This window comes from Haemaphysalis longicornis, unplaced genomic scaffold (genome assembly GCF_048455015.1).
Source record: "Haemaphysalis longicornis isolate Haplotype H1 unplaced genomic scaffold, Haemaphysalis longicornis Haplotype H1 scaffold_10, whole genome shotgun sequence".
Lineage (NCBI taxonomy): Eukaryota > Metazoa > Arthropoda > Arachnida > Ixodida > Ixodidae > Haemaphysalis > Haemaphysalis longicornis.
Window position 1 is genome coordinate 31,067,146 of NW_027526204.1, and position 24,216 is coordinate 31,091,361.

At 48.3% G+C, this 24,216-nt stretch overlaps 1 long non-coding RNA gene across 1 annotated transcript in view; it reads left to right on the forward strand.

The window, feature by feature from the left end:
- The first annotated feature begins 404 nt into the window (after positions 1 to 404).
- Positions 405 to 24,216, forward strand: part of LOC144157676 (uncharacterized) — a 31,142-nt gene continuing 7,330 nt past the window's right edge. The window contains exons 1-3 of the long non-coding RNA XR_013319818.1: positions 405 to 527; positions 1,003 to 1,035; positions 12,701 to 12,808. This is a non-coding gene — a long non-coding RNA (uncharacterized LOC144157676). The remainder of the gene's footprint in view (positions 528 to 1,002; positions 1,036 to 12,700; positions 12,809 to 24,216) is intronic.

Sequence of the window (24,216 nt, forward strand, 5' to 3'; positions counted from 1 at the left end):
ATAAAGGTACAAAATGAACAATTGAATTTTGAATTGAATTGAATTGAATTGCGAAGCGTGTAGATTCAACAACTGTTACCTCATGTTATTCCTATTAAATGCACCCTTCAGTGAACCTCCACAACGATTTTCTGAAATGAAGAATCACGCACATCATTGTGTGTTCTCTCGTCGTTTCCGGTCATGCATATTTATTTCTATTTTGTAAACGGCTTTTCGGATAGCTTCAGTTCCTCTTGCGTGCCCTGTGTTTTTAGTCCCTTTCTTTATACTGAACGCAATCAAAAAAGCCCGAATGAAACCTCGTAAACCATAAAACTGAGCCAGGCTTTTGTTCTGAAGCCATTGTTTCAGGGCAAAAAAATGAGTCGTGTGTGTACAAAGGCGTCAAACGTCTGTTCCTATGATTAGCCAAGCCTTGACATTTCCCTCGGGTTTCGCTCGGCCAATTTCCCCCGGAACAGCAACATTTGTAAATGCTAAGCTGTTAGGAGCACACACCTTTATTCAAGTGGGGTGGCTCTAAGGTAAGCCATACGTTTTTTTTCTGAGCTGGCCAGTTATGTCAGGGACCAAATTTTAGTGTGCATGTATGAACTGAAACTACTTGTGGCAATTTTCTTAACAAATTCAGGGCCGCCAAAATACACAAAAATTAGGGCTCAAGCTAGCATCCTTACCAACTCTTTCTCGCTTTACGCCTTCCATCAATTACCAAGAATGTCTACGCTAAGATCAATTACCAAGAATGTCTACTCTAAGAGTTTTTCATGCAGGAGGAACAGTTTTAGTCTGACGGAACTTTTCCCCGTAAAGTCTGAATATATCGTTTAAGCCCCAGCCATAAAATGGAGTATCTTCTCATTTGCGTATTTTTTGTAGAACTTTAAGACAAATAAACAGATACTAATGTAACACAATTCTTGCAGATCCTCCAGATACTGCACTAATTTTTAGAGTGATATGGTTCTAGCTCACCTACAACAAATTTTTCGCTTACAGATTCCAAAAATGTGCACAAGGGTCTTCGAAATGGTAAGATGTTGGATAAGGCGCTTGCATTTTTTCTCAATTAGTGGGCGCTTTTGGGTTTGAAATACCTGCCATTTAATTTCGACTTCAACTGTAATGAATTATCTACAGCTTTACTGTATAAGGGCTATCGGCGGAAATATAATTTCACTTTTGAAGACAGACATTATTCTCGGTGTCCCTCTGTGCAGAAAATAAAGTTTCAAGACGGGTGAGGAGAATGCCATGGCAGTATTAGCGCCAGATCACATGCCCTTACAACAAACCGTCTTCGCAAAATGTCAAGCGCTGGTGTCGTGCTCGAACAACGAGATCGCACTTGCAGATACTTTCTTTGGCCTAACAGCTTTCTGTATGTGTAAATAATTCAGTGGGGCCGGTCCAGATCCCTTATATTATTTAATTTGGGAGGGTAACCGTGTCTCATGGCTCCAAAAACATCAGATTTCATTAAAGTGCTAATGTTTTTTTTGGCTGCTTTAGCTAGCATTGGCGCAAAAAAGCCACTCCAATGTTATTATGGTCTTATCACAACAATGTAAAGAGAAGTTTGGACAGAAATTAGTTATTTGAAGCTACTGAAGCCTTATACGTCATCGGAGGTGCGCCAAACCGACAGGGCGAAGGGAGAAAAACAACAGCACCGCTGTTCGCCCTCTTCCTTCTTTTTTGCTTACCTTGTTTGGTCACGGCTGGCATAAAAATATATGCGCACGAGGTTTTACTGAAGGGCTGCTTGGTACAATCATCGGAAAACGAAATCAGTTCGCGAAAATATGAACCGGAACAAACGAACAGCGCCATTTGTTTCGGTGCAAGTTAAATAGGCGCCTGGCTTAATTACAGCAGCAAAGTTGTAAAATGTAGCTTTCCAAGCGTACCAATAGCGCGCTATTTTTCAACGTCCACAAGCAGTATTTTTCGATTTTGCGGGGTCTGGTTCATATTTTCATCTTCACCTTTTATTTTCCCAAGACCGTACATGGCGAATCATAGAAAAACAGCGCAAATGACAAGTCGAAGCAAAGAAATAACACAAGGCAGGCTTCTGTTGGAGGTGAAAAGTGAAAACGCCCGTGTGTACGAGATATTGGCGCACGTATAGATCCCAGGTGGTAGAAATTATTCTGGAGCCTTCCACTACGGCGCGCCTCATCGCCTGCGTTCCGTCGGCGCGTTAAACCCTGCAATCAATCAATCAAACACAACGCAGGCGCTGGCGAGTAATTGAGTGGTGCTTAATGGGGAACAAAATATCTATGAAAAATTGCAGAAAATAGATATAACGTGGTGGTGGTTGTGGTTTGCGACAGGAATAGGAAAGGAAATGCACTGGGGATATTTTGAGCTCGGCAGGGAGCTCACCTGCATAAAACCCAGTGCAGGGGAAGGAAAGTAGAGGGGTAGTGGTAGGAGAAAGTAGAGAGAGAGAACGGCATAAAGAGAGCTGTCAGTCCTAGAAAGCTGTCAGTCCGGGCAAATCAGTCAATCACTGCACTCCGGGTTACAGCCACTGCGTGAGGCCGGTCGTCTGCAGGTAATAGAGCAGACGGGCTAAGACTTCGCGTTGAGTTTCCGCAGGCCCCTTCGGGAACAGAAGGTCCTCCATGCCAGCGATGGGAAGGCCTCGACGCTGGAGCGCTCGATGGAGCTCTGCTCTCGGCCCCGCGTGGTGGGGGCAAAAGCAGAGTAGGTGCTCCAGCGTCTCCAGTTCGGAACAGTACACACATGTAGGGGAGTCCTTGCGCTCATGTCGGTGTAGACGCTCCGCCACACTGCAGCAGTCAAGCCGCATGCGGAGAAGCAGGGAGTGGGCGTCCCTGCTGATGCGTGCGGGCATCGGATATAAGGTATCAACTAAGATATCAAAAGAACACAATTTCGTCGCCCTGTAACGTAAGTAAATCAGTAAGTATTGTTGAATAAGGCGAACTTAGCCTAGCATAGCTGCCGGCAATTGCTCCGCCTGATCGTCCCCAATACCATATCAAAGCTCTCAAAGTCATCACACATCACTTAGTTCCAAAATAACAGACACACAATGTCACCACAGCTCACTTAGTCATGTGAACTTCAAGAATCCGAGTAGGAGATGACACACCTCTCTTCGCACAATCCAGTGGTCCCTAGGAAAAATAATGTCCTCCGATGTAGCATGGGGCACTCCTAACTTCTGGAGGTAACGAAAAAAAGTTCGTTTGCTAAGGGTTGGTTTTGGAGTAATTCATAATGAAGTGATCAATGTCACCAGTCACACTGCACGAGGGGAGGGGCAAAAAGGGGATGAAACAATGTTTATTTTATGTAACCAAGCTGGTGTACGGGCTGAGTCTGTTCTTACTCGGTGGAGCACACAGGCTTCGGCTCTTTTCAGGCACTTCGTCACGACTGGTTGATGTACTGGTCGCCACAGCTGCCTAAAGTGCTCGCGAACGGTCTGTTTCTGTATGCGTTGGAAATCGCACCGCGTTTGCACCATCCTTGTAGAAGATAAGGCGTCCTCGGCTAAGCTGCCAGCACGTTCGTTTCCAGCTACACCGACGTGCGACGGGATCGACTGGAATTGCACGGTGAAGCCTTCATGCTTAAGCCGATTTAGTAGAACTAGGGATCGCTGACAGGTCTTTTTAACAGGTATACCCCGCTGCAACTGGTGAAGGGCTGACTTTGAATCGCTGAATATTGTGACTTTTTGCCTTTCAAACGATGACAGTTGGCGCAACGCAGCTTCTATGGCAACACACTCATTCGCTGTAGATAAAACCAAAGGCGTCACCCTGGCAGCCCACGAAATATTCAAACTGGGTATGAAAAAAGACGCCGCGCACACCCCACTTTTTGCGTCAACTGATCCATCAGTGTATATGTGCAGAGAGTCCCCGTATTCCCGTTCCAAATGCTCCAGCACCAGCGATCGCCACATGGTTCATGGTGCAATCTCCTTATTGAGAAGTAAAACTGATGGTTCATTAATACATTAGTTCCTTTCATGCTGATCCCCAAGCTCCGAAAATGTCCCGCTCCCTCTGCCATGCTACGTCATGAGAGTCGGAAAGCAAATGAATCAGAGTGCGCAACCGCAGGAAAAGCAATGCGCAGACCAGGTTCTACCTGTGGAAGACCTGACATCACACGCGTCCTCCCTGAATCGATCGCGATTGCTCACTTAGCCACTGGCCGGTCACATGCAAAAGCATCCGACCGACAACAGGATTTCGTAGTCGACCACACAGTCGACGGAGCCTGTCATGTGATTCTCGGGGCATGCGCGTAGATCAGGATTCTCGGGGCTGACCCTCTAACCTTGGCTCTCCCCAATATTTTAAACGTCTTTCCAGAAGCATGACGAATATTCTCAAGTGTCTTAGTCTGCGGTCTTTTTTGAAGCAGAAACCATGAGCTGCATGGCTGCGTTGCGCACAGAGAGAGAGAGAGAGAGAGAGAGAACGCCTTTAATGAAAGCTGAAGAGGTCAGGCCCACTAACGGTAGGGCTTGCTACTCCAGATGGGGTGAATACAGTGAGGTCACAGAGCAAAATAGAGAGAAAAAGAAAAGGAAAAAACCCGCCCGCATCTTCCCACGGGGGGAACTCGAGTAAATGCGTCGCAGATTGGTGGGGGCATCGCGTGAATGTTGCGTAATTGGGTATGGTTTGGGAATGCTTAATTGTTATTTCGTCTTTATTATTCTTATTTATTGAATGAAGGAGAAGCGAAGGCAGGGAGTGTAAAGTTAAAGTCTGTCTTTATTGCTTGGTGCCGTCAAGCAAAGCGTCAAGTCAAGCGAAAGCCAAGCAAAGACGCCCTTGACTGAATTCTGAACGCGCGCTCCACCGCTTATATACACACCGCCCGCGTTCGAGGGAGATGAGTACGGGGGAGAGACCCGCATGCGCACACTTCCGTACACAAGCGCGCGAACTTTCCACGCACCCACCACGCCGTTATCACGTGTACACGCCCTGCCGCCGTTACTGTTGAGCGCGACGCAGCGCACGCGTAGCTACGACGCATGCGCGCACACACGCGCTCCCCCCCGCACCGCCGCACCTGTTGTTGAGAGCAAGGAGGGTACGGGGGAGAGACGCGCACCTGCGCCTCGACGCGGCGCGCATGTGCAGTGAGCGTGTGGACGGCGCCGACAACATCGACGAGTGACATCGCGAGCCTAAGAAATGCTCCGCATTTAAAAAAAGAAAGGGGAGGGCGAGGGAAAATGCACACATATATAAAATGTGTATGCTCAGAGGGTTAACAGAACCTCTTCTAGCCCTGTTTCCGCAAGACAAGTAAGCAGAATTTTTGTACCCAGCACTGCCTCATCTCGATTTTGACAGGTTCCAAGGAAGTGTGAGTTCTAGAGGACCTCCTCGTCGTAGTCGCACAAGTGCGTTGGATGCTGTTGCCCCCTCACTGGCATATCGTGGGCAGTGGCTTAAAATGTGTCTGGTATTGTCGGTATTAGAGCACAGTGTACACAGTGACGACTCCACCCAGCCCAGCTTAACCACGAAGCTTCGTGTGTATGCAGCGTTAAGTTGCAGCCGGTATAGCACGCCTTCAGTGCGCTTTGACACACCCCGTGGATGCCGGAAAGCGCACTGAGGGTTTATAGCATGAAGAGGCGCATAACTTCTTCGTTGCGTACAATCCTATTGAGCCCAAGGCTTACTTCGTGTACTTAAAGAATGACAGCAGTCTTCTGCCTTAGCTACTGAGGACGTTTCTTCAGATCTTTCAATGACACTTCGCGTAACGACATTGTAGGTAAAGAGCTCAGGAGGCCCGTCGGATGCAAGGCGTCTTGAGAAACTTTAGGTTTCTAAAAAAAGGCCTTGCCGAGTGAAGTCTTAGGAGTGCTTCAAGAAACCCGGTCCCCGCAGTGTGAGAGAGTTTTGAGTCTCACGCCCACCTTTTGAAGTATGCGGCGTATCTTATGGAGTACCCCCGCTCGTTTAGCGATAAATTGCTATAAAAACGTTTCCGGGACCTCTTGAGAAATGCTCTCAGAAGGAAAGATGGAAGACTGCTTTCATGTGGAACTTTTACACAGGAAGCCATGTGATTATAAAATTTGTCAGCAACGAGGGCGTACGACTGGCCTTTTATGATTAAAAAACCTGAGCCACCCAACCAGCCATGTAAACGCCGAAAATCCTAGGCCACGCAACTACGTCAAGAAGCAGATGACACGCTACTTCAACTGTGTGGACAACGTGGCATATGAATTTAGGTTGTGCGGACGACACTATCAGGCTGCCGAGGACTGGCGATGTTAAAGAGGACTCAAGAGGGTGCTCGGGACCGGATGCTCCTCTCGGGACGCCAGGCAGTCGGGCGCAGAGGAGGACGAGCTCGCCTGAAACGACACCTCGGTGGCGACTGGACTTCAGCTTGCGTGCTACGGCTGGTCGAACGGGACAGCGAGACTGGCCTGAGCACACCCTTGGCAGCGCACTATCAGATCAGTGGCAGCGCACCAATGCGAGCACGCCAGTGCCTCTACCAGCGACCGTCGCTGACATGGCGCTATCGTAGAAACACGACCGGCAAATGCTCTCTTTCGACTGACCGCCCCGCGGCAGTGTTAGATTTCTGTGTGAATCAGGTGTCTTGAGTACAGCATCCGTTCATAGTGACTGTCTCAAGCAAAACGTGTGTTCCTCAGCTGAGGCACCTTTGATTCGTCTCGTGTGCATCAGTCCCGTGCAGGGGTGATTTCTTTTCCACCCGACTGGCAATGGGCCCTTTCCCCGACCTGTATCTGCGCATGCGCTTTCGGGTTCCACCATTACTTTGGGGGGCTCTCAGTAGTTATCGCAGATACCACGTCTAACGGCTGCCTATGGTGAGAACGCTGGGCTCTACTCCAAACAGATACTGGATGGCATTTGGGTGCCGCTGCAGAAGCGCTAAGCCATAGGACGGTCGTAAGAAGACGTACTAAATTTCTTGAACAGCGCACCTTCACGCATGAACTGGAAAAAGTAGAGTGCGGTGGCCATACAAAGCAAGCCTCTTGGCTATCCCCGCCGGCGTGCTACGTGATTAGAAGCATAGACAACAGCGTCACGGGCAAACATGGCTGAAAGAGGCACCAATTGTGCTTGTCGTATTCTCCGCTACGAGGGCTATAAATGGCCTGGAAAAGGTCCACTGCACCCGAAGAAACTGAAGCCGATCGACAACGTTAATGCGAATTGCTCGCAAGCGGAAAATTTACGATGGCTTTCGACTATGCGCCGCCCAACAAAGGCGTCCAGGAGTTTAGTTGCACATTCATCATTTCGTATTCTTATACCATACGATCTCTCCATCGCTTTCGGGGAACATTTCACACGAAGTAAGTCTCACAAAATGCAGGTGTCGTCCTTTTGCGTGAAATTATTAAGGAATCCTGTGTGCTTACGGTGGTGATGAAAGAGTACCAGATATTAGGTACCCTACATCCATATGAAGTGTTTAGGGGCGCGTGACAATTCATCGAACGCCGTTTCATCGAACGCCGTTTTACCGAAGGAATGTCCGTTTCATCGAAGCCGTTTCATCGAACACCTCTTCGTCGAAGTGACGTCACCCGCTTTATCGAATGCTGTGCGGAAGCTGTGGTCGCGATAAGTATTGCTGCTAGAAAGTTTTTTCGTCATAAAGAAATGCATGAAGCATGAATGGCTTTATAATATAGGGTCGCGTAAGCAAACCCTTCCTTTTTCAGGCAAAAGTCTTTGTCACTGCCACTCCCATGGCGATTATCGGCAACACCCTAGGTGTTGAAGTTGCTGCAAGTGGTGCTGTCTTTCGTGTTGCGATTACTGAAGGTTGTTAGTGTAGCGTAAGCTACACTGGCCGAGGTTGAGCAGTTTCGCGTGGACCTTGAATGGCCGTGCTGCTCAAGCGCGATAAGCATTGGATTGGATCGGATTGGATTTGAATTTTTTTGGATAAAATTGAATTGTATTGTAAACGATTGAAAATCCAATCCAATTGGAGAACGAGTATGTAGAGAATTGGGTCTGCTCATTCACCGGTGTGCGCATTCCAGAGGAGTGACGTCATAGCCGCGGCAGACGCACTGGCGGCGGCGCGTGCTCAGCTGTGCGCCTCCGTTGCTTAGTAGCCAAGTATGACGTTGTGCCGGAGCCGCTTGATAGCCGCTTCGCGTGGCTCCTGGAGAGACGTGCTTCGCATGCGCGAAGAGCAGTGGACTGGAATGGACCGAACCGGACCGGACCGAACTGGACTGGATTGGATTAGATTGAACTGGATTGGATTGGATTGGATTGAAAATCGTTGTAGCAGCAGTAAGCATGATAATCAAGCTAATCCTAGGCAACCAGGAAATCTAAGAATAACCAGCTAAACCATAGCTCACGCTACGTATATCCTGGCATAGCCGAGCTAAGACACTGCTATTAAGTTTGAATACACTTTATAAGCGACCCCAAACCATCCACCGCCGGCGGCGGCGTCGGCGTCCGCAGTGCTCCTCTATAAAGAAACACCATCCGGCGCCAGGTTTCGATCCGCGGACTTTGCGGCCGCAGCGCGACGCTCTACCGATCAAGCCACGGACGCGACGGTGATATCAGTGTTGACGCGCCTTATATCTTTAACGCATTCAAACTACGTCGTCAGCGGCGTGCGTTGGCGACTCAGCGGCGTTATAGCGGCTTGATAACTGCGTGGTGTACACGTGATACTACAAACCCGATGGAAGAGATGGAAGAGAAGGCGGCGAGGCGGTGGGCTGCAGGGGCCGAGCGCAAGCGCCGCAAGCGGGCCGACAACCGTGCATTCGCACTTTCACATTCTCCCCCTCGGGGAAATGCGGGGGAATTTTTTTTTCTTTCTCTTCCGGTTTTGTGATATTGTGTTTACATAAAGTATTTGACCGCCCAAATAGTCACTAGACACATATTTTCAGGACGAAATAAAAATCCATCAACCGACTGGCAGCAATCAAAGAAGCTTATTTTTCAAGGACAATATGGGCTGTTTATATAACTACACTGTAAAATGACATAAACATGCAGGAAAACACTGTAACAGTTTTATTGATGAGCATTTGCCCTCAAAAAGACCTTTTCTGGCATGTTCTTCCGGTGGTTCGAGATGAGCTCGAAGGACTCATCTTGGCTATTGCACAGCCTTCTTCTTCTTAGGCGGCTGCTGTCTACCCAAAAGTGCTTTCAGGCGTTCGTTCGTAGCTTTTTGCTGATGTCGCAGGTGCCCGAGGAACCGCCAAATGCCGGTGCGTCAGATTCCCTTGTTCCGCTATACGCTGAACCGACCAGTAGGCGGGCGGAAACCGGGGTTACACACATGGCCAGTCCACCGGTCTGCTGGCGTGATTTTCGTTTACCCCCGACCTAGTTTTTTTTTTTTCGAACCAGCACACCACATCCGAGACTGCTGGCAGAAACTCTGTCTTCATCGTCGAACTCCTGCCAGCCAGCAAGATTTGAGCAATGCGCGCAGTAACTCTAGTCAATTGACGTTCCATCTAATTCTATGCTGTGGCCGGAAGGCCAAAGCGCTTACCTATCGGACGGAGGCCAAAAAATTAAGTTCGCGTGCTGAGGCTAAGACACTTATGTAGATGATAATATCTTGCGAACTCATCAAAGCTTATCCGCATGCCAAATTGCTTGATGACATGATTGAACTAAACAAATCAGCAGCAGCGAAAAAATAACAATCGTATTCGGTTTTGTCTATTTGCCCTTAAGGCTCTTCTCATCGTGTACGACCAGATTCGATGAAATGTCCTCGATGAAACGTCCTTCAACCAAACGGCATTCGATGAACTGCCTGGATCCCGTGTTTAGGACTTTGCGCGTTCAGTGATATCCGTCCTCTGTGTATTTAGGCACCAAAAACAAACCAATGTTACGAAATTTGTGGCTTTCTGGTTAGATTTGTTTTGAGGGCGTTTTACACACATGTTAGTAAAAGCGAGGCAGAAGTGTTTAATTTCTAACCTTCGATAGAGTAAAAGGTAGCGAGCAATTTTTTGAACTTCACCTTATAAGAATAAAGAATCTCAAGTACGTTACCTTGGTAGTCTTGATCCGTCCGACATACGTAACAATAAAAAGAACGCCTACATTTTTCCCGGGCTTATGACTTCATAATTTTGAAAAATTACGCTAGCCCGAGCACTTAGCCAGTTTGCCTTGGGCCACACAGAATAATTAAAGCGAAGCTTTCAGCCTCTCACTGGTGTCATCTGTAGTTCACCGAAAATGCACTGAAGAAGACAACTTCACCTAACGGTGATGATGATCATGGGCGCAGAAGTAAAACAAATGGAAACAGTTTGGGCTAGCAGTGCAAGGGTGGAGAAACACCAGAGCTGGGGATCGATCCAACTGCTCCCCACACCCACAGCGGATACCCGGGGAGAGCAAGCAGGAAGAGGAAGTCTATGCGCGTACCTCGTAAGCGAGCGGCAACCCAAGACTGTAAACCTCGACCTTAACGGCCGCCAAGACGTCCACAGCGCGGACAAAGTCAAGCCAGCTTATGCCACCTCCCTCCGACCCACCCACGCCTTCCCCATCTCAACGACTCCTCCTCGCAATTCCACAGCTCCAGCCACTGAAAAATCCCCGCATTTCCCCGAGGGGAAGAATGTGAAAGTGCGAATGCACGAGTTGAATTTGCGCGGTTCGGTAATGCTCGCGAAAGAGAGATCACACACACACACACAACTACAAAGAAAGAAAGATGCATTTATTCCCAGACACCTATTTGTGTTGTCGTTGTACTTGATTGCTAGAGCGGATCTCAGCTTTGAAATTTCGTGTCAGTACTCCTTTAAGCGGGTACATTAGCCCTTCTAACGCCCGATTCCTGGCCAATCCCCCACGTGGGTATGTGCCATGTCAGCGGCCAGGCAGCGCGCGCCTATCTTCCCCCGTTGCCAAGGAAGACGAGGAGATTCCTGGCCAATCCCCCACGTGGGTATGTGCCACGGACATCGCCGGTGGACGCAGGTTCAGGATCGCTTAAGAAGTGCATTCGCACTTAAAACGTCACGTGGGCCACACAACGGCCGGCGGCTCTACGGGGGGAGATCTGTAGCCACAGGGGCGTCGTGCATTCGCCGCGCCAAATACGAGGATGACGAAGGCGGGAGCTCCTCACGTGGCACAAGCCCACACCAAAGTCTGGACGACGCCGAGCGCTGCTCACGAAGTGCACACTCTCGTGCGCTCAGTCTTCGTGCAAAGCACCTTAGGACCTCCCTTTGTCCGTGCCTTGGCGTCCGTGTACACATGTTGCGCATGCGCGATGAGCATGGGATTGGATTGAAATAAAGTCTAGTCCGCTTATAACAATATCCAAGTGCCAAGGAAATCCCATCGTTATAACCGATAATTGCTATAAGCGGGTGGCGAAATAAAAACACGGAACAGAGCTCAAAACATTTGATGCGCATGCGAGCAAGGTCGTATTATTACTAATTTACGGAAAAGAATCCACAGTCGGTCACCTTTGTTTGCCGCGTGTGAGGTGCCTCACCTAGCTGAGGTAAATGTCCTTGGCGGAAACAAAGTCCCCGAGTTACTGTGTCACGCATTAAGCCTCCTACGAAGACACTACCCAAGTAAGCTGCACAACCGCATCATTAAAGTCGTCACTGTTGCACTTTTGGTGCACCATATAAGCGGATTCAATCGTTTTATCCGATATCGTAGCACTGGAGCATTGTAATAAGCGGTTTTTTTTTACCATCGAAAGAATACAAAGGTTGACAGTGCCATAGCTGTTCATCGTTTTATCCGATATATTGTTATAAACGGTATAGTTATAAGTGGACTCGACTGCAGATTGGATTGGATTGGATTTTGATTTTGCTTGTATTGGCATAAATTGAATTGTATAGGATTGGATTGGATTGTAATCGTATGTACTGATGTAGTGTACACACGCGCTGTTACTCATTACATAAGCGGGTGGGCAAGGCCACGGGTGATTTACGGTAAGAACGATCCCCAGTGCTTCGCCCACTCGTCATGATTCACTTCGTTGAGATGGGGGAATTTTTTTCCTTTTTCTGCGAAAGCCATTGCGCGAGAGCTGTGCCGAACGCCTCGCGCCGGGGAGGTTATTTTCTCGGTATTTTTTTTCTTGATAATGCCAAAGAACAAAGCTCAAAGTTAAACAGCTCTGCTAATAAAATAGCTGGCTTTCCGTGGTAGGAATCGACGTATATTCAATTCCGCCATTCCAACACGGTCCAAGCAGTTTAAATTTTGAGACTGGTGCATAGACGTGCAAAATTAGCCAGAAATTAAATGTACCCCTCCGTCAAACGATGACAATTGTGCCCTGCTCCGGAAAGCCATAGAATTCCCGCCTCAGTAAAGCGCTAAAGACAGCACAACTGCATTGCAGTAAACCGTCGCGATCAGAAACAGTTGCCACTCGCTTCTGAGTGGGTTCGTTTGGTGTTGAACGTAATTTCTTTCAACTTCGCATTCTTTCATGGTTTTAGTTTGAAGAGATGGGTAGGTGATTTTTTTTTTATCCAGCGCGTTACGGTTTGTGAACAAAGAAGGATTTCTGAAGTATCAATTTTGCCTATTTTAACGAAACATATTTGTAAGTTCGCCATTGCAATAACGAAAACATCAACAATACTCACCTAATTTTGGAACAGGTTTTCAGGTGCCTTCTTGGAATAACTGCTGTGATGTTCCTGACACAAATGGCCTCGGACGCGTCGCCCTTTCGTCTTCCTAAGAAGTGTGGCCCACTTGGACGTCGGGTAAGAGTATAAAACATTTGCCGGAGATACTGATTGATTGATTGTAGGGTTTAACGTGCCGACGCAACGCAGGCGATGAGGCGCGCCGTAGTGGAGGGCTCCGGATTAATTTTGACCACCTGGGGATCTTTAACGTGCGCCGAAATCTCGAACACACGGGCGTTTTTGCTTTTCGCCTCCATCAGAAAAGCGGCCGCCGCGGCCGGGCATCGAACCCGCGACGTCGTGCTCAGCAGCGCAACGCCTTAGCCACTGAGCCACCGCGGCGGGTTGCCGGAGATACCTTGTGAGGATTAGTGTGCTTGAGTCTAATAGCCATGCCAAAAATCTATGCTTAACCTGGGGAGGGAGTGCAACTTCAGGTTATTGCCTCCTCCTGGGGTCCGGGCGGAGGAGGGTGCGCTAAGCAAAAGCATTCCCGACAGCAGATATATATATTTATTGTAAGGGAGATAGTCGAAGTTCCGGTAAAAGGCTGGACTCGTTTATTCACAAGCGAGGCGTCAACGTAGACGGGGTGAGCCGAAGCGACCAGCTTTTCGCGAGGCTGACACTTAACGATGCACGTCCTCTTCCTCAGGCTGCGCCGGCGCATATCCACGTAGGGGTATTTGCCCGACAATATATATATAGGACAGAAAATAAGGGTTGGCAGTCAAGAAAACCTCGGAAAGCAAAGGGGAGGTTGTGGTGGGTCATAGAAAGAGATGAAGAATTTTTTGAGTCGAAAAGAAAGTGGTGAAAAAGTGACCTCCGGGTGGGATCCGAACCCACGACCTCCAGAATACCGGTCTGGTGCGATATATATATATATATATATATATATATATATGGTTAGGAAATGAGGGGCTCGTTAGGAAATACAGAAAGAAATGCGGGCAGTCTACAACGCCAAAGAAGGCATAGGGGAATGGTTGGACTATATTTTTTTACCGTTAGTGAAATTATATATATATATATATATATATATATATATATTTGTATTAATTGAAGCGAGAAAGAAAGAAAGAAAGAAAAACACGCGCCCAGAGTGGGGACCGAACCCACGCCTTTCGATAAGATCTCGAATGCCTTAGCAATTTGGCGTGGGTTCGGTCCCCACTCTGGGCGCGTGTTTTTCTCTCTTTCTTTCTTTCTCGCTTCAATTAATATAAATATATATATTGAAGCGTGGTTTATTGGACCACTAACGAGCAGTTAGAGCTGCGGAGAAGCCGGGGTTCTTCGTGCTCAGCAAGCTAAGTCCGACGCGATACTCGATCGGCCCGTGCCCAAGCGATGCTTCTGCCTCCTCGTCGTCGGGCGTGCACCAAGCCGAATATCCCCAACGGGGAATTGTCTTTACATGGTTGCCGGTGACAATTACATCGATCGCGTCCATAATCAACGCTACAATATTCGCCCCCGGTGGAAAAGGAGCCATCCTGGCGACTCAAGGTGCCGAGGAGACCACAGGATCGTAATACTCTTTCAGCCGGTTGGCGTGAACTATCTCGCGACCACGGTGTCGACGGTCGGGTGCGGGCGCAACCGGTTCGATGAGGTAATTCACTGCTGAAGTTTGCTTGACAACTCTGTAGGGTCCATGATATTTTGCAACAAGCTTCGGTGAGAGACCGGGTGTAGGGCATGGGACCCAAAGCCAGACAAGTGAATCAGGCCTATAGGTGGGAGCCGCGGTGGAAGCGTCGAGATTATGCTTCTGGTGTTGCTGGTGTTCAGATGTGAGCGAGCGGGCGAGCTGACGGCACTCTTCGGCATGCTTGACTATTTCCGAAATGGGTGCGAACTCGGTCTGATCTGAGCGATACGGCAAAATTGTGTCAAGAGTGCATGCCGGCTCCCGTCCGTAGAGCAGGAAAAAAGGTGAGAATCCCGTCGTCGTCTGCGTGGCCGTGTTGTAGGCGTACGTGACAAAGGGAAGTATCACGTCCCAGTCCGAATGGTCCGACGCCACGTACATCGAAAGCATATCACTCAAGGTGCGGTTAAATCGTTCTGTGAGACCATTCGTCTGCGGGTGGTAAGACGACGTAGTTCGGTGAACAATTCGACATTCCCGCAGGAGGGCTTCGATGACTTCCGACAGGAAGACGCGACCTCGGTCACTGAGCAGCTCTCGAGGGGCACCATGGCGAAGTATGAAGCGGCGTAACAGGAAGGACGCGACGTCACGTGCCGTGGCAGTTGCTAGAGCAGCGGTTTCTGCATAGCGCGTAAGGTGATCCACTGCCACAATGACCCAACGGTTGCCAGCAGCTGTGCACGGAAGGGGACCGTAAAGGTCTATCCCAATGCGATCGAACGGTCTTTCTGGGCACGGCAATGGCTGCAGCGGGCCCGCCGCGGGAGTAGGAGGGCATTTGCGCCGCTGACAGTTGATGCATGATCGGATGTAGTTGCGGACGAACGTGTACATTCCCCGCCAGTAATACCGTACGCGAAGCCGCTCATACGTTTTTAACACACCGGCGTGAGCGCAGCTGGGGTCAGCGTGGAAGGATGCGCATATGCCCGCGCGCAAATGGCGAGGTATTACCAGTAACCATTTGCGACCTCCTGATTGGTAGTTGCGCCTGAACAGCATTTCGTCGCGGACTGCAAAGTGGGCAGCTTGGCGGCGCAGCGCACGCGATTCTTGAGCAGAGGGCACGCCAGAGAGAAAGTCAATAAGCGAAGCAATCCAGGGGTCCTTACGCTGCTCGGCTGGCATGTCCGTGATGTCGAGGGACGACAGGCCGGCATCAACAGAAACGGAACACGAGTCTTCCGCCGGTAGGGGGGAGCGGGACAGAGCGTCAGCGTCTGAATGCTTCCGGCCGGAACGGTACAGCACACGGATGTCATGCTCTTGAAGTCGCAGAGCCCAGCGACCAAGGCGGCCAGACGGGTCTTTGAGCGACGACAACCAACACAATGCGTGGTGGTCCGTCACAACGTCAAAAGGACCCCGGCTACCCCGCACCTCCACCAAACTGAAGCGTGGTTTATTGGACCACTAACGAGCAGTTAGAGCTGCGGAGTAGCCGGGGTTCTTCGTGCTCAGCAAGCTAAGTCCGACGCGATACTCGATCGGCCCGTGCCCAAGCGATGCTTCTGCCTCCTCGTCGTCGGGCGTGCACCAAGCCGAATATCCCCAACGGGGAATTGTCCTTACATGGTTGCCGGTGACAATTACATCGATCGCGTCCATAATCAACGCTACAATATATATATATATATATATATATAATTTCACTAACGGTAAAAAAATATAGTCCAACCATTCCCCTATGCCTTCTTTGGCGTTGTAGACTGCCCGCATTTCTTTCTGTAAATATATATATATTGTAACAGAGATAGTGGCCGTTAGAAGGCGCACCAGTGTGGCCAAATGGGTGTGCGCTGAACTGAGACGGAGGCTGACTGTTTGGTGGCGTCAATCCCCCAACTGGGCCTATGTGCGAGGCTCAGTCACCGGAGCAGCCCCATACCTGCGCGTGGACTCCCGAGCTAGCTTGGCCTCTGGTACAACCAGCCCCCGTTACCACGCTCTAGCCGTTTGCTAATAAACCCCATTATAATATATATATATATATATATATATATATATATACAATAGAGAAGTTCAACCAAAAAACATAACATATATTCTAACGTTTTGAACGGGGAACGGTCTTTTTCAAAGATACACATCATCATCATCATCATCACCAGCCTGTCTACGCCCACTGCAGGGCAAAGGCCTCTCCCATTATTCTCCAACTACCTTGGTCCTGTGCCAACTGTGACCAATTTATCCCCGCAAACTTCTTGATCTCATCTGCCCATCTAACTTTCTGCCGCCCCCTGCAGCGCTTGCCTTCTCTAGGGATCCACTCTGTTACCCTTAATGACCAGCGGTTATCTTGCCTTCGCATTACATGCCCTGCCCAAGTCCATTTCTTCTTCCTAATTTCTACTAATACGTCTTTAACACCAGTTTGCTCCCTGACCCACTCCGCTCTCTTCTTGTCCCTTAATGTTACACCTATCATTTTCCGCTCCATTGCCCGCTGAGTCGTTCTCAATTTAAGTTGAACCCTCTTAGTGAGCCTCCAAGTTTCTGCCCCGTAGGTGAGTACCGGTAAGATGCAGCTGTCATACACTTTCTTCTTCAACGACAATGGTAGGCTGCTATTCATTATCTGATAATGCCTGCCATATGCACCCCACCCCATTCTGATCCTTCTAATTATCTCTGCCTCATGGTTGGGATCTCGGGTCACAACTTGGCCTAAGTATATATATTCCCTTACCACTTCCACTGCCTCGCCATCTATCTCAAACTGCTGTGCTGTCCCGAGGTTATTGATCATTACTTTAGTTTTCTGCATATTAATTTTCAGGCCCACGGTTCTACTCTGCTCGCCCAGTGCGGAAAGCATGCTTTGCAATTCGTCCCCCGAGTTACTTAGCAAGGCAACGTCATCAGCAAATCTGAGGTTACTGAGGTATTCTCCATTAACCCTTACTCCCACCTGTTCCCAATCCAACGTTCTGAATACTTCTTGTAAGCATGCTGTGAATAACATTGGAGAGATTGTCTCCTTGTCTGACACCCTTCCTTATAGGTATTTTACTGCTCTCCTTATGGAGGATGATGGTAGCTGTAGACCCATTAGAGATATCCTCGAGTATTCTTACATAATGCTCATCTACCCCCTGGTTCCGTAATGCCTGAATGACTGCTAGGGTTTCGACCGAGTCAAATGCTTTCTCATAATCTATGAAGGCTATATATAGGGGTTGAGTATACTCAGCGCACTTCTCTATCACCTGATTGATCGTGTGAATATGGTCCATTGTTGAATAACCTTTACGGAACCCTGCTTGTTCTTTAGGTTGACTGAAATCTAAGGTTGCAGAGATTCGGTTAGCGATTACCTTGGTAAATACCTTGTAGACGACTGACAGTAAGCTGATCGGCCTGTAGTTTTTCAAGTCCTTCATGTCGCCTTTCTTATGGATTAGGATGATGTTCGCGTTCTTCCAAGATTCCGGTACCATTGCGATCATTAGGCATTGCGTATACAGGTTTGCCAGTTTTTCAAGTACAATTTCTCCGCCATCCTTCAAGAGGTCTGCTGTTATCTGATCCTCACCAGGGGCTTTGCCCCCTTTCATTTCTTTCAAAGCCTTCCTTACTTCTTCGGTCGTTACTGGTGGGATGTCTATCTCCTCTGAACTACTGTCTCGTTCGGCATTATCCTGTATGTCCCGGCTACTGTACAGATCCCTATAGAACTCCTCGGCCACTGTGACTATTTTATCTCTATTTGTGATGACATTGCCTTGCTTATCCTTAAGTGCATACATCTGATTTTTCCCCACGCCAAGACGTCTCTTTACTGCTTTCAGGCTACCTCCGTTGTTTACAGCGTATTCGATCCTCTCCATATTATACTTCCGTATGTCAGCTGTCTTGCGCTTATTGATTAACTTCGAGAGTTCTGCTAGTTCTATTCTGTCAGCTGCGGTAGAGATTCTCATGGTTTGCCGTTTCCTGATTAGATCTTTCGTCTCCTGTGAAAGTTTACCAGTATCCTGTCTAGCCATAGTGCCCCCGACTTCTACTGCACACTTAATGAGAATGCGTGTAAGGTTGTCGCTGGCTTCCTGTGTCGTAAGCTCGGCTTCCTCGTTAAGGGCGGAATATCGGTTCTGCAGCGCGATCCTGAATTCTTCTACTTTACGTCTTACTGTTTGCTCATTTATCGGCTTCTTTCGTACTAGCTTGTTGCTGTCCCTCCTCAACTCTAGCCTAATTCGAGATCTTACCATGCGGTGGTGACGTCAGCTTACCCTTCCGAGCACTTCCACATCCTGCACGACGCCAGGGTTATCGCATAATATGAAGTCTATTTCATTTTTGTGCTCCCCATTCGGGCTCGTCCAGGTCCACTTCCGACTCTCCCGTTTACAGAAGAAGGTATTCATTATGCGTAGGTTATTCCGTTCTGCAAACTGAACTAGTAGGTCTCCCCTGCTATTTCTACAGCCCAGACCATAGTTCCCAACTGCCTTGTCTCCAGCCTGATTCTTGCCATAGATACACACAGTGCACATCAGTTAGGTTTACATACATTTCAGTTGTGGGCGCAGCAAGAAGGTGTATCAAGCAAAACGTAGACTCTACGCGACACAGAAGTATGCAAAGACCCAGAACGCAAGAAGGGGGGGGAGCGTTGGAGTGGTGCCGGGGAATAGAGGGTAAAGGGGGGCGTAATCAAGGCAGGCGAGGCTATTGGATAAGGGGAATGCGTTGCATGGCACTGATGTCACCACCGGAAAGCAAGAAAGTGAGGGACTAAGGAAGGGCTCGTTTCTTGCTCGTTTCTTCAGTGGAAATTGACTGGTTATGAGAAAAGGGTGAAGGCGACCAGAGTTAATTAAGGTCGCCTAGAGCAAGCCTCAACACACACTCACACACAAAAAAGAAGAGGAGTGAAGGAAGAGGGGGATTGAGACAATAGAGGGTTTTTTTAGCGGGAGGGGTGCGAGAACCGCAGCGGGGTAATGCGGAGATGAAAGAGGTTCGAAGAAAGCCCCAAAACAGCACGTGGTTTCACATGGGGTAAAAACGCGGAAGCTATTTGCTGTCTAAAACGTGATGGCCGTCCACGAGGCGGACGCAGAAAGGCAAGGTCATCCAATGCAAGAACAATACAATGCAAAGTAACGCTAATTTAAGCTAGATCACATAAATACTGAAATATAAGTGGACATAAGGCTAAATAACACATACAAAGAGGGAGATATACAGTGCCACATGCAGTTCTCGAAGAGCGTTCATGCAAGATCATATTACCAATAGCAATTGTTCAAGGTGCCGGCTCGGGTGCTAGCCGCTGACGGGCTCCACCCAAGTTTCGAGGGTGTGGCTATCCTGGCGAGCCACCTGCACCAGACCCTACGTCGAGGATACGCAAGCGCAGACTACACGTGGCAGCAGCACTCTGCGGGCCAGACAGCGGCTGAACCAGGCCATACCTCCCCTCCACCAGCACCGGCCTCCCCAGCGGCGGAATCCCGGGCTCCAGCCCAGGCTCCATCGGACCCAGTAGGAGTATCCCGGTCTTCAGCCCGCACTTCAGGCCAGGATCCTTTGGACCCAGCGGCAGCATCGCAGGCTTCATCCCAGGCTCCATCCGAGCCTCGCTTCTTGTTCTCGGCCGTCGTGAACCAAAACCGAAGGAACTGACTAGAATCAGGTGACTCTTGTGTTCAGAAAAGACCAACCGTGTCAAAAATTTTTTCAAAGCTAGAAAAATTGTCCCAAACCGAGTGCGATATCAGTGCCATCTTAGTACCCTCATTCCCAATCGCAGATGTGACGTTGTTCCGAAAGGGATGCGCATTTACGTTAAAGCCGCCACCTCCGACATGTCTCAAGAGCTTCAGGATAGGTGGGCGCTATGCATACACGAAGCATTCAAGGAACTTTCGAATATTGTTATTAATCACGATAACTCACAACTAGAGCACATCCTCAGTGAGGAACAAAAACTCACTGACCAGGTAGACTTGACGCCCCATGAAATTACCCTTTTAAAAGTGTTTGCAGAAAACAAAGAGCGCCAAGTAATTCTAACAAATCAGAAAAAGCTGCTTCGGGACGGCATAACTTCCCCTCTTGAAACAGTAAACACGTCTTTTTTTCCTTCCCATGCAAGCCCCGAAAATATTCCTGACCTGAACCTCTCCCAGCTCAAATAGTGCCACATAGTAAATCTTTCCGACACCCCCTTCACTGATGACGAAGAACGCGGGCTATCAAGAGGCTTGGGTTTTTGCCCTGCAACCGGCAGACTAGACGAATTCTAACTCTATAAGGATTTAGAGAAATTCTCCCGAAAGCTTAGGCTCAGCGAGTATTACTATGGCAAATCACAAGACCCTAATATGGACACGACGCTGTAATCACTACACCTTTAGACTCCTCCCCCACAAAGAGACAAATGCTTATGCATCTACATCAAGGCGGTACAACGTGACATTCTAGTTCAATGTAAAAATAGATCACCGCATCACAAAAATCTCTCACAGAAAGAGGAAGAGGCATTAAAAGGTTTAAGCGGGAGCTCCGGCCTCACAATCAAACCCGCCCACAAAGGTGGCGCAATTATTATTATGAATAAGCAGGACTACATCACTGAGGCAGAAAGAGAGCTCAGCAATACTTCTTTCTATAAACCAGTCGACACCAATCAGACTTCGCAATTTAGGAACAAGGTAGGCCAGACACTCATGGTGCTCGTCAAGGACAAAAAAGTCTGAAAAAAACTGCACCCTCACTTCAAGTTTTAAGTCCAGTTCCAGGACAATTTTATATGTTGCCTAAATTACATAAAGCAGAATGTCCAGGCAGACCAATCATCTCCGGTATAGGGACGGTAACAGAAATGATCTCTAGTTTTATCGATAGCTTAATCAAAGACATTCCTCCCACACTACCTTCATATGTAAAGGATACAAACCATTTTCTGACTGATATTATGGATGTAGTTATACCGGAAGATAGCCTGCTAGTCACTCTCGACATCGCCTCGTCATATACAAATATTCCAAACTCGGACGGCATCCGATCTGTCATCCATGCGTACGATGATGCTCCCCAAGAAAATTCAATTGATGGTGAAACTCTCGGCGTATTTTTAAAGCTTGCCTTGGAGGCGAACAACTTTGGGTTCGACAATCAGCACTAAGTGCAAATCGACGGGACCTCGATGGGAACAAAAATAGGACCCAACTATGCTAATATTTTCATGGGCACATTGGAGTCTGAATATCTAAGCAACGCAGAGCTTCAGCCTTTCTTCTATCGAAGGTTCATTGACGATAGTTTTCTCATTTTGTTCCATAGGGAAGAGCAACATCTAAAATTTATAACCGCTTTCAACAACGCCCACGAGAACATTTCATTCTCCCAGTCATATTCCGCATCCGCCAATAATTTTCTCGATGTTTCAGTGAAAATATTAGACAACAAGCTTGTGACCTCAGTGTACAAGAAGCCAACACACCGAGGTGAATACTTGCATTACAAAAGCAAGCACGTTAAACACTGTAAACTCGGCATACCATACAGTAAGTCTCTGCGTTTTAAAAGGATATGCTCTGACCCAGCTGATTTTGTCTTTAACTGTCAACAACTAACTAATGACCTAACACGACAATAATACCCACCGTCTGTCATCAGTGATGCCATTAGGAAGTCTGAAAAACAGGGCCACCGCCACCTGATAACCAAGTCAAAAGTCAAATTTTTGAATACAACCCCCAACCTTATTCTAACATAGACCGCTTCGTCCTTCAACGTAAGCGGTATACTCAGAAAACACAACATCATTTTTCTTTCAGGGAGAAGTAGAACTTTGAAGAAGGTAGCGAACACAAGCAAAGAAAACTTTGAACAAGGTAAAAGCACCATTGTTGCCAACGTTTCAGCAAAGAGACTTGCTTTCGTCAGGGCAATCTCTCGCCTGCCTGGCACGATTTATATAGGGGTAGGTCCCCAGGTGAGAGGAGAGAAGGAAATAAGGAAGTGAAATTGAGACCGTCATTTCGGACAAAGGTAAAGTCAAAACCACGCTTTTTAGAAAACCAACAGACAGGCAGCAGTACCTAGATTATAAAAGCCATCGCCCGAGGCACTGCAAGGAAGGGATCTTTGTAGGACAACCCAAAGGCTTAGAAGAGAATGCAATGACGACAGTGACTGTGTAGAGCACCAAGACGAACTCAAGTCCACCCTTATGAACAGGAACCACCCCAAAAACTCGCTCGATCAGTCGTACCAACGTGCGTCTAATCTCAAAAGGGATGACGTGGTCAACAAACAGCGACAAACCGAAAGCGCCAGGCCACCTGCCCTAATAACTAAATTATCAAACGCCCTACCAAACCTAAACAGTATACTGCGGAGGTACTACCCCATTTTAGCCAGTAACGCCCTACTTAGAAAGACTTTCCCGGGAGCAGCAAGGGTGACCTACCGGAGAAACAGGAATCTAAAAGATATTTTAGTTCATGCTAAAAACGGGCCTTCAAAGCAACCAGTCATAGCCAGCTGCTCCAGTCCCAGATGGAATATTTGTAGGCACCTGCAGACCGACTGCATTGTAAAAAGCACCGCCAGTAATTATGTCCACAAGATTAATTCAAGTTTTACGTGCACTTCATTCAACATTGTGTATATGTTGGAGTGCTCAATGTGCCACAAACAGTATATAGCGAAACGAGTCAACCTCTGAGACTACGTTCTAATGGTCACCGGGCAGATACTCTTAGCAAACCCTCCATTGCTGTAGCGCAGCATTTCAACCAACCAGGCCACAATTTTGATGACCTTAAGTTGTATATACTTAAGTCAAACTTTAAGTCTCCTAGGGACAGGAAATACCGAGAATCCTATTTAATTCACAAATTCAACTCCATGGAACCTAGTGGAATTAATGCGTCTAGAGGCAAATTGGAGTCTTTGCGATATTCACCGGGAATACAAAATAAGGCATTGTTTTGCACATACCTTATCCAAAGAATAAGACCCCTCCCTCTGCTCTTTACCTGGTCCCCTAATTTCTGTTATTTTCATTTCGTAGCTTCCAGCTTAATACTCGATCGCATCACTCCAACCTTTGCTTTTGGAATTCCATTTTATGTGTTTTCTTTCTCCTTTTTTTGCTCCGCGTTGTCTTGTGCCCCGTACGTCACTCTAACTTTATCTTTCGTTTTTGAGTTTCAGGACAGGCCTGTTCCAGGAATGTTGCCTTGGGCGACACGTGCCATTTCAGTTGTCCGGTTATTCCTTTTTAGATTCAGAGCATCTGATTCACTCGCCTTGTCCCTCCGGCGTCGTCGTCGTCGGCGTTGTCCGCCCCTCCCCCATTCTCCTCGCCGCACCAGCTGCGCTCTCCGCCACTCACCCCCTCTCCTCTCCGATAGCGAACACTCTCTCGTGAGGGGCATTGGATTGGATTCTATTGGATTGGCTTGGATTGGATTGCCTTGGCTTGGCTTGGCTTGGGTTTGAATTGTATTGTATTAAAGTGGATTGCGTTGGATTTTGTTGTGTCATAGCCGCGACACGTTGCGTCAAAGCCACGGCAGACGCGCTGGGGCCGGCGCATGTGCAGTACTCTCTCTTCCGCGGTTTTCTCGCCTTCGGGCGCGCTGCGCATATAACCGGTGTGCCGTTCTCCGGCGAAGCAACATCTACGCTTGGCTCAAACACCTAGAGTCCACGCCGCTTTACAAGTACGCCAACGTCGTCATCGACTGGGACCGGCTTACGCAGTCCCGTCAACGTTATGCGCGCTATAAAACGCGGTCCCTTCGCCGCTCCGCCTATGCGTCGCATCTACACAGGGGTTCCCGCGAGCGGAGGT